Here is a 9,277-nt window from a genome sequence, read left to right as displayed (position 1 = left end):
CACTTTTAGTTCTAGTCGTGGAGACTTCTGTAGTTAGAACCAATCCCTTTGCTGAGGACAACAGAAAAGCTGAATGAAATATAAAAACATCTGCTTGAAGGAATCAAAGCTTTAACAAAATAGCGAACAATAACTGAGCTCAGATCTTGGAAAATATGAAAATCTAAAGAAGTGAGCTTTTCCTTTGGATCAACTTTTGGCTTTGACAAATTCCAGAAAAGCATGCTGAAAGCAAATCAGAATGGATGACAGTCTCTTCACCTCATAGGACAAAATCTAGAGCCCAGACCTGCTAAAAGTAGGAGTTGAAATAAATCCCTAGTGTCTTAGGTTGAGATCCCAAAGACCTGCATCATATATGCATAAGGGAAAACTGTAAATAAGCCAGCCCTCACAAGAGACAAAAACACATCTTTAAATCTTCTACATGGCCCAGAAAAATTTTCAGTTCCTAAAATTGGATTAAAGTGATCCTAAATTACTAGTACCATCAGGCTCCTGGCAAATCTTCTCTGGTCAAAGACAACTGAAATTATCCTAGATCTCAAATTATTTCCACGAACAACTTTAATACAAATCCTACCTACAATAAAGGATTAACCAAACACACAAAGATACAAAACTACATGAACAAAACCAGCAAAAACAACAGGGTGAAACAGTCTTACATGAGTTCTAGATGTTAGAATTTTTAGACATGGGTTTTTAAACAAACCTTCTTGCAATATTCAATATTTCACTTTCGGTAGAAAGTTAAAAACTCAAAAAATGCAGAAAAAATTTTAAACAATAATCAAAATTATGAACTAACAGATTTAATAGCCTATTAGATTCAAACAAAATTTCATGAACTATATATAGTATAAGTCAGAAGAAACTAACCAGAATAAAGTATAGAAGACAAAAGAATGGAAAACATAGGAGAAAGTCTAAGAAACATAGAGAATACATATATCTAATATGCATTTATTAGAAAGAAAAGAGGGAAAGGTCAAAAGCAATTTTAAAATACAATGGCAAAATTTTTCCAAAACTGATGAAAAATATCAAGCCATGGACTTAAGAATCCTGTGAAAAAGGAAATGAAGGAAAACTCAGGATTTTGCTGATTCAGTTGTTACACCAATGAGCTATATGACCTTGACCTTGGGGGGAAAAGGCATTGGATTACATAATTTCTAACAATATATCAAATATGTTTCTAAAAACAGCAATTATTCTCAGTAATAGTCTTTATTATATTGCAATATTACAGGCATTTCAAAACTCCTGCACATAAACATATCCCGTATCAATCAACAGTGTTATAAGCCTAAATTTCTACTAGTCTATAAAATCCTACTATAGACATCCTTTGGATTATCCAACAAAACCAGTTCATTTTAACTTAAAGGATTTTTTTTTCCCTGTCTTTTGTCTTTTCAGGGCCTCACCCACGGTATATGGAGGTTCCCAGGCCAGGGGTCTAATCAGAGCTGGAGCCACCAGCCTACCCACAGCGGCATATGGAAGTTCCCAGGCCAGGAGTCTAATCAGAGCTGGAGCCGCCAGCCTATCCACAGCCACAGCAACGCGAGATCCAAGCCACGTCTGCGACCTACACCACAGCTTCACAGCAACACTGGGTCCTTAACCCACTGATTGAGGCCAGGTATCAAACCCGCAACTTCATGGTTCCTAGTCAGATTCGTTAACCACTGAACCATGACAGGAACTCCAAACTTAAAGGATATTATTAAAATATCCACATGCTATGTGATACATGATATGAGTGAGAGCAACTCCTAGCCTTTAACAGAGATACATATACTGGATTAATTTATTATGACATATTACTATCAACTGACAAAGAATTAGGATAAGGTACACAGAACAAGTAAGTTTCAATGAAAAAAAATCATCAGATGAAGTAAACAATATATCTGGCAACATAAATATAAAAATAGAAATATTATTATTAAATGTTCCAAACCTATCTGATAGTCAATTTAATTACATATAAAATTATAATATTTATCAGTGTCAATTTATGAACAGTACCAAGTTGCAAACATAAAAACTGGAACTGAAATTATAAGAATAATAACGTTTACCACCAAATTTAAATAATAGACAACTTTTACAATCCCTAAATCATCTCATTTCTTAAAAAAAGACAGGAAACAAAAGAAAAAAACAGGCAGAAGCCACAAATAAATAGTATTAATATTCTACTTGCATGCCACAGGCAACATTGCTTTTTTTATGTGTCTACTTAAGTAAGAAATGTGAACCATGAATCTATCATGTTCATGAGCTAAAGATAAGGTATAATATTTCTATTACCATTAATGAAAGCTAGATGACTTTCCACTAAACTAGGTTTAACATTTACTGATCCTTAATAATCACTTCTTAGAGCTGTTATAAATAAGAAACTTATTATAAAGTTGGAAACTTGCTAGAATCTCTTAAATCAATGACTTGAAGGTAATTTTTTAAGAGTTTTTTTTTTTAATTAGGAAAAATAGAAATAGAAACCCTATCTGATTTCTAATAGTTAATGAAATGCAAATTGAATGCTTCTCTCTGTTAAACATCAGAAGGGTCAATGTATAAGTTATTCTCTAATATTCGGATTCATGCTGTGAATTTTAAATTCTAATTCCATAGTTCATTTCTCTCTAATTCACCATTGACAATATCTGTTCAGCCCATCCCTGGAAGAAGGTTCATTTTCTTTGGTGATAAAGGAATTGATATTTGGCTTTTCCTGGCTTCCCTGAAGCACTGCATTTGCCATTTCCATTCAAGGTCCAGTAGGTCTTACTAATTGTGCAAATTTGCAAAAATTAAAAAGCTCTGCAAAACGTTTGGAGTAAGTTCAAGAAAACTGTGTTATCTCAAGCTAATATTAGTATCAATGGAGAGGGGAAAGCATTGAAGCCAAGCAGATAACAAGGTTAGGTTCTCTTACTTTTTTATTTATTTATTTTTTTTAGGGCTGCACCCGTGGCATATGGAAGTTCCCAGACTTTCCCAGGCCAGAGTTGAATCAGAGCTGTGTCTGCCGGGCCATAGCCACAGAAACACCAGATCCAAGGGAGCTGCACCTGCAACTTACATCAAAGATCACAGCAACACTGGGTCCTTAACCCACTGAGTGAAGCCAGGGATCAAACCCACGTCCACATGGATACTAGTCGGGTTCCTTACTGCTGAGCCACAATGGGAACTCTGAGGTTAGAGTCTTTTAAAGTCATTTATGTAGAACATGGTTTACAAAGAAATATCATTTATGAAAACACAAACAACCCTGAAAGATCAGTAATGCAAGCAACTGACATTCAGCAATTACAAACCCAATGCATTTGTTATGCTGCTCTAATTTCACACTTTATTCTAGAATGCTAGAGAGGATTCCAAGTAATGCACTTCAGGGAAAAAAGTCGGGTATAAGTCCTCTCAACTGAAAATATTTACACGTAAAATGAATGTTAACAAATTCAAATCACCACAGGTAAACCCTATAAGAACAGTCTATACGTGAAAGTTGGGGCACTGTACATGTGGTCCAAACCCTTCACTCCTCAGAGGGAAGCCGGGGGTTGGTTCCCCCCTGACTGTGAGGCACCATTCCTAGGGGTAGAGTTTATGGTGAGAGTTGTCTCAGCCTTTCTTACCTGTTTCAAGGTGAGTATTTTCTCAGCCACCCATTGTGTAGGAGCCACTCAGCTTGTTTGTGGATTCCTCTCAGAGGAAATTGATCCATGAATAGCTGTATATTCAGTGAATCCTGGGAGGAAGGAAATTCAAGACCCTCTTATGTTGCCATCTTGGTGACCCCTCTCATTCATCTTTTTATCCATCTTACCACCCAAGAGAGTGTGAAAATAGGAGGTGCTCAATAAACATTTATTTAATTAGAGGAAAAGTTTATCATAAAATGTGTTCAAAATAAAACTTTGAATGTGAAAAATCAAACTGGCCACCTTACCAAACAATCTTCTGATTTTATAGATATAAATCCAAAAAGAAAGCGCTGCAGATACACAAACAGAGGTCAGGTTCCTAGAAAATTCATTTGCATGGAAGAATTCTGCCCCCAACATTGCTGAATAAATGAAATAATTCTCTACTTTAGAAAAATAAAATTTGATAAACTCTTTTTAAAAAATTTAGACAGAGTTTTAGGAATAATATATGCAGCAATTATATGTAGAGAAGTCTGCTCAAATAGTTGCTACCATCAAAACAGTGAGAAGTTAATAAGAAAGTATTTAGACTATACCTACTTTGAACTGTGTATTAAGGGCTAAGCATGGGTAAGTAAATTATTTACGGATAATAGAATGGCCAAATCCACAATATAAAAGGCTTTGAACTCTAATTTCAACTATTAAAAATATGCCTTATACAGAGACATTATTTCTTGCAGAATAAGATTTTACTTTCTTTAGTGGAATCTGTACCATGAGATTTTAGTAAAAAATATCTGTGAAGAGGTTATAAGAAGCTAATATATATATATAGTTCTGAAATATACCAGTAAGTAATGGTAACACTAAAAGAGTTATTGTTTTCACTGAGCTACTTGTGACAAAATAAAAAATAGCTTTTGTTAGTAATTCTGAAGTAGAAACTAAAATCCCAACAGTGAAGAGTTCCTCTATCTAGTTTTTGGTTTCATTTTGCTTTATTATTAAGTGAATATCTTCCATGTTAGTTCCTAGAGGGCATCAAAATCACCTAAAGAAATTGTTAAAACACAGACCGCTGGACCTCACTCCCAGAGTTTATGATATAGTAGATCTCAGGTGGGACCCTAGAATCTGTATTTCCAACTAGTTTCCAGGTGATGTCTTTACTACTTGCCAAGAACCACACTTTGAGAACCACTGTTATGTATATTTGCTAATAATTTATTATTAGAAGGTAATTTTCATAAATATTTTCCAAATTAGGAACACTGAGAAAGAACCTACACTTACTTTACACAAGACATATGTTTAAATTGGTCTACAACATGCACTTGCGTATTTCAAATTCCATCATAACCTGCTGAAAAAGGACAATGTTTATTATTTCATAAAACCTGCAATGGATTCTAGCATAAAGTGAAAAAGCCTCTGCTAAATCAAAAAATCATGTAGTAGAGCCTTTAGTGGAAAGAAATGTACTTTAATTGATTTTATCACCCACAGAATCTCACACATTTGTGGACATGTAGTTATAGCTCAACATATACATGTTGACTGATTAACCAATAATTCCATTTTGTATGGAATGCATAAATCTGGTTTTTAAATCTAGTTCACTTTAGACACATTTTCCTAAAACATTTTCTCATGTCCATTATATAGAATGTCCTGAACTTCAAAGTCATCTCTAACCACCATCTCCTGCGTCCAGCCCTCCCTCTCCCCCTCTAGTTTTACCTTCACTTCGACTACAGCAAAATCTTAAGTTTCTTGGCCCTTCCATTTTATCACATCTTTAAGCTACCTTGGTTTCAGGTCCTTCCTTTCAGCTCCATGACAGATTATCTCAATCATTCCCTCAACGTTTTTCACAATTATTCTTTCTTCTTTTGCCTGAACCACATCCTTTCCAACAAAAGCCCCCATCCTGGATCATGCCAATCATCCAGTGTCCCCATTTCAGCTTCACTACATTTGAAGAAGAAAAATCACACAAGCACTCAGAATGGTGCTTCTGCAAATTTTTCATTTCCCACCTCAACTGGGTGAGCCCTCAATTTGACCAGACCATCCTACACATGAAAGGGGATGCCTTTCCTATTTTCCTGAGGGGTGACTCCTCTTCTACCCTGTCACTCTAAGAAAAGGACTTTGCCTCCAGCTTCACTGAGAAAACTGAAGCCACAGGTCAGTCTCATTCTCAATTTCCTCCTCTTTCTCCAGAACTTCTGCTTTACAGAACAAAAATACTCTTTTTGAGTTCTGTGGTAGCCAACCTCTAAGATGGACCACAATGATCCCTGTCTCCTAATATTCACACCTGTTTGTAGTTTCTCCAGCACTGAACCAGGATTAATGTGTATGAACAGAAGTGATGGTAAGTGATGGTATTACCCCCACATTACATTACAAAAGACACAGCAGCTTCTATTTGGGTTTTTACTTTCTTATTTCTCTTGGATCACTTGCCATAGGTGAAATCTTGTCATGAGCAGCACTATGGGGAGGCCCATGTGGTAAGGAACGTAAGCTTCTTGCCAACAGTTTGTAAGCAGCTACTGCAGCTCCAGTCAAATCTTCAGAGACTAGCTCTGGCTGCCAGCTTAACTGCAACCTCTCAAGAGATCTTGAGCCAGAACTACCCAGCTAAGCAGCTGTCAGAGTCCTGATCTTCAGAAAGTATGTGAGATAATAAATGTTTATCATATAAGCTGCTATGTTTTCAGGTAATTTGTTAACATAGCAGCAGATAGCTAATGCAGAGTCTAAGATTAAACCAGCCTTCAGAGGCATTATTCAGCCATCCCTTTCACCCCATGTGTCAAACTTTTCCATTCAGTCCCCTTCCCTATATGATATTGCTCGAGTTTCCTTTTTCCTCAAAAAAAACAAGCACCACTTCTCTATCCCTTATGCCCACTCTTATTGGCCCTGTACCTCCCTCCTCCTCTTCATAGCAAAATTCCCAAAATAATGACTTGCTACCCACAATTTCTAACTGCCACTCACTCCTCCTCCACCCTCAGTAGTCTGCCATTCATATGCACAATTTCACTAAAGTTTCTCACAGAAGTTTCCAAAACGCTCCATATTGCCAAGGGCAATGGCTAGGGTAAGGAGTTTGGATTTTATTCTAAGGGCAGAGAGAAGGAAACAAGAGACAGCCAAATGCAGTGGTTAGAAGCTCACACTTCAGAGCCAGACTGCCTAGCCGCAGTTAAAGAGAGGGCTATGGTAGCAGCCAGGAGGGAAACGATGATGACTTACTCCAATGTTGTAGCAGAGGAGCTAGAAAGAAACTAAGAATATTTTTGTGGAGACTGACATAATACAACTTGCTGATACATTGCTTATGGGAGGAGAAGGAAAGAAAGAAATTGAAAATGACTTCCACGTTTGGGGCTGGAGCAACTAGTGATGGCTGATGATTTTTATTAAAATGTAATATTGGGGGCGAATAGCGTGGGGGAGGAAGAATAAAAATGAAGAGTTTGGGCATTATGTTTGAGATGATAGCAGACATCCAGGTGAAATATTATGAAATAAAATGGAATATGTGGAATAGTATACTTACAGCTAATAACTCCAGTTCATTTTTAAAATATAACAATTGAATTCAAAAATATGTATCAGACACTACTCATTATGTGTATATTTCAGCAATTGTAAAGAAACTACTTTCCACAGTTCAGCAGTTTTCGAAATTCTTGTTTATGGGGTTTGGCTCGCATTTCTTGAAATTAAGGATCAACTAGGGCTTAATATTACATGAGCAATTGAACATGACAACAGAGTTCAAAATCAGTGACTTAAAAAAGCAAAGTCTCCAGGGATTTTAGGCTTCTGATTAAAATATATTGATAGCACATAATTTAGGGTTAAGTTTAGCTCACATTCTGGTGCCATAACTTTAGCCCCAGAGGAGAAACAAGATCCAGCATATTAAGCATCCATCAGGGAGTCTGAATAGCAAGACCTAATTTGCGTAAGACTTTTCTTAGATCACCATGTCCTAACACTCATACAAACAATTTAAATTCTCTCTTTCAGAATGAGAAAAGCAAGCACAATAAAAATAAAAGAAATAAAGTAAGTTAAAATAATAAATAATGCTAGAAGGAATTACAGTCATAAGAACTACTTAAAGAAAGAGCATAAATAACTTGTGATCATAAATTCATTTAAAAATATCAAAAATTACATTGATACTAGATGGGCACATAGCTAATACAGAGACATCTCTCTACCAACTGAACTAGCCTCTGCAAAGCCTTATATGAGAAAGGTACCTGACCAATTGGAACAGCAGTATACCCTGTATTTGTACACTGATTGACCTTGCACTTTGCTATACATCATTTCACACAACACAGCTATCCAATTCAAGTCATTCAGTCATTCAGCAGACATTGGTGATCACCTCCTTCGTGGCAAGCACAGGACAAGGCGTTGAAGAGAAATATCCAGTCTGCTCACAAAGACCTTACATTTAATGCAACAAGTGCTATCTGTGACAGGATAACTTAAGATCAAACGGGCTCCTACCTCATCCTGCAGTATGGAATATGGAAGAGAAGGAAAGTTGTATACTCATATTTCCCAATAAGATGATTGAGCTGGGTATTGATACTGAGCTAACAGTTTCTCAAAAACTGGAAGAAAAATGTCTCTGGTGAAGAAACACCACAAATGGAAAAGATGGCACCAAGAGGTAGCAGGTCACTGCTGGAAAGTTTGCATATAATTATGCTTAACTGAAGCATAAAATAGCCTAGAGAAACTAGGTGAAGAAGATAAAGAGGAAAGGGAAAGCCATCAAAGTCTTTGTATGGCAGAACAGGGAGTTCATTCTGATCACAAAGGCCACAGGACAGAACCAGACATGTTTAGTGAAAGAGGTGATATGAGCAAACTTCCATTTTGGATACATTGCTTTGGACACTTTGGGGAAGTTAGATTCAAGAGCTTGAGACTCTAAAGGCAGATACCTTTTCTTGTAATTATCATAAAACCCACCCCAGCACCCAATAACCACTTTAAATGTAAATGGATTAAATGCTCCAATCCAAAATCAGAGAGCGGCTGAATGAATTTAAAAACAAGACTCATACATATGCTGCCTAAAAGGGACTCACTTTAGATATAGACACACATACTGAAAGTGGAAAGATAGAAAAAGGTATTCCATGCAAGTAGAAGCAAAAAGAAAACTGGGGTGGGAGTTCCATTGTGGCTCAGTGGGTTAAGGATCCAACACTGTCTCTGTGAGGATGCAGATTCAATCTCTAGCCTCACTCAGTGGGTCAAGGATCTGGTATTGCTGCAAACTGTGGCATAGGTCACAGATGCAGCTCAGATCTGGTGTTGCCACTGCTCCAGCATAGGCCTCAGCTGCAGCTCCAATTCAACCCCTATCCCAGGAACTTTCCATATGCTGCAGGTGCAGCTGTAAAAAGAGAAAAACAAAAAAAAAAACAAACAAACAAAACAAAACAAAACAAAAACATAAAAAGAAAAAGAAGGTTAGGGTACCAATACTTATATCAGACAAAATAAAGCATCACACAATGATCAAGGGGTCAATCCAAGAAGATACA

The 9,277-nt window shown here is 36.7% G+C and overlaps 1 long non-coding RNA gene across 1 annotated transcript in view; it reads right to left on the bottom strand.

Moving 5' to 3' along the window:
• The window catches only part of LOC110260855, a 31,145-nt gene continuing 25,523 nt past the window's right edge, over positions 3,656–9,277 (bottom strand). The window contains exon 3 of the long non-coding RNA XR_002344375.1: positions 3,656–3,775. This is a non-coding gene — a long non-coding RNA (uncharacterized LOC110260855). The remainder of the gene's footprint in view (positions 3,776–9,277) is intronic.

This window comes from Sus scrofa, chromosome 5 (genome assembly GCF_000003025.6).
Source record: "Sus scrofa isolate TJ Tabasco breed Duroc chromosome 5, Sscrofa11.1, whole genome shotgun sequence".
Taxonomy (NCBI): Eukaryota; Metazoa; Chordata; class Mammalia; order Artiodactyla; family Suidae; genus Sus; species Sus scrofa.
The sequence above is the reverse complement of the archived record's forward strand: the minus strand, read 5'-3'. Positions and strand labels throughout refer to the sequence as shown.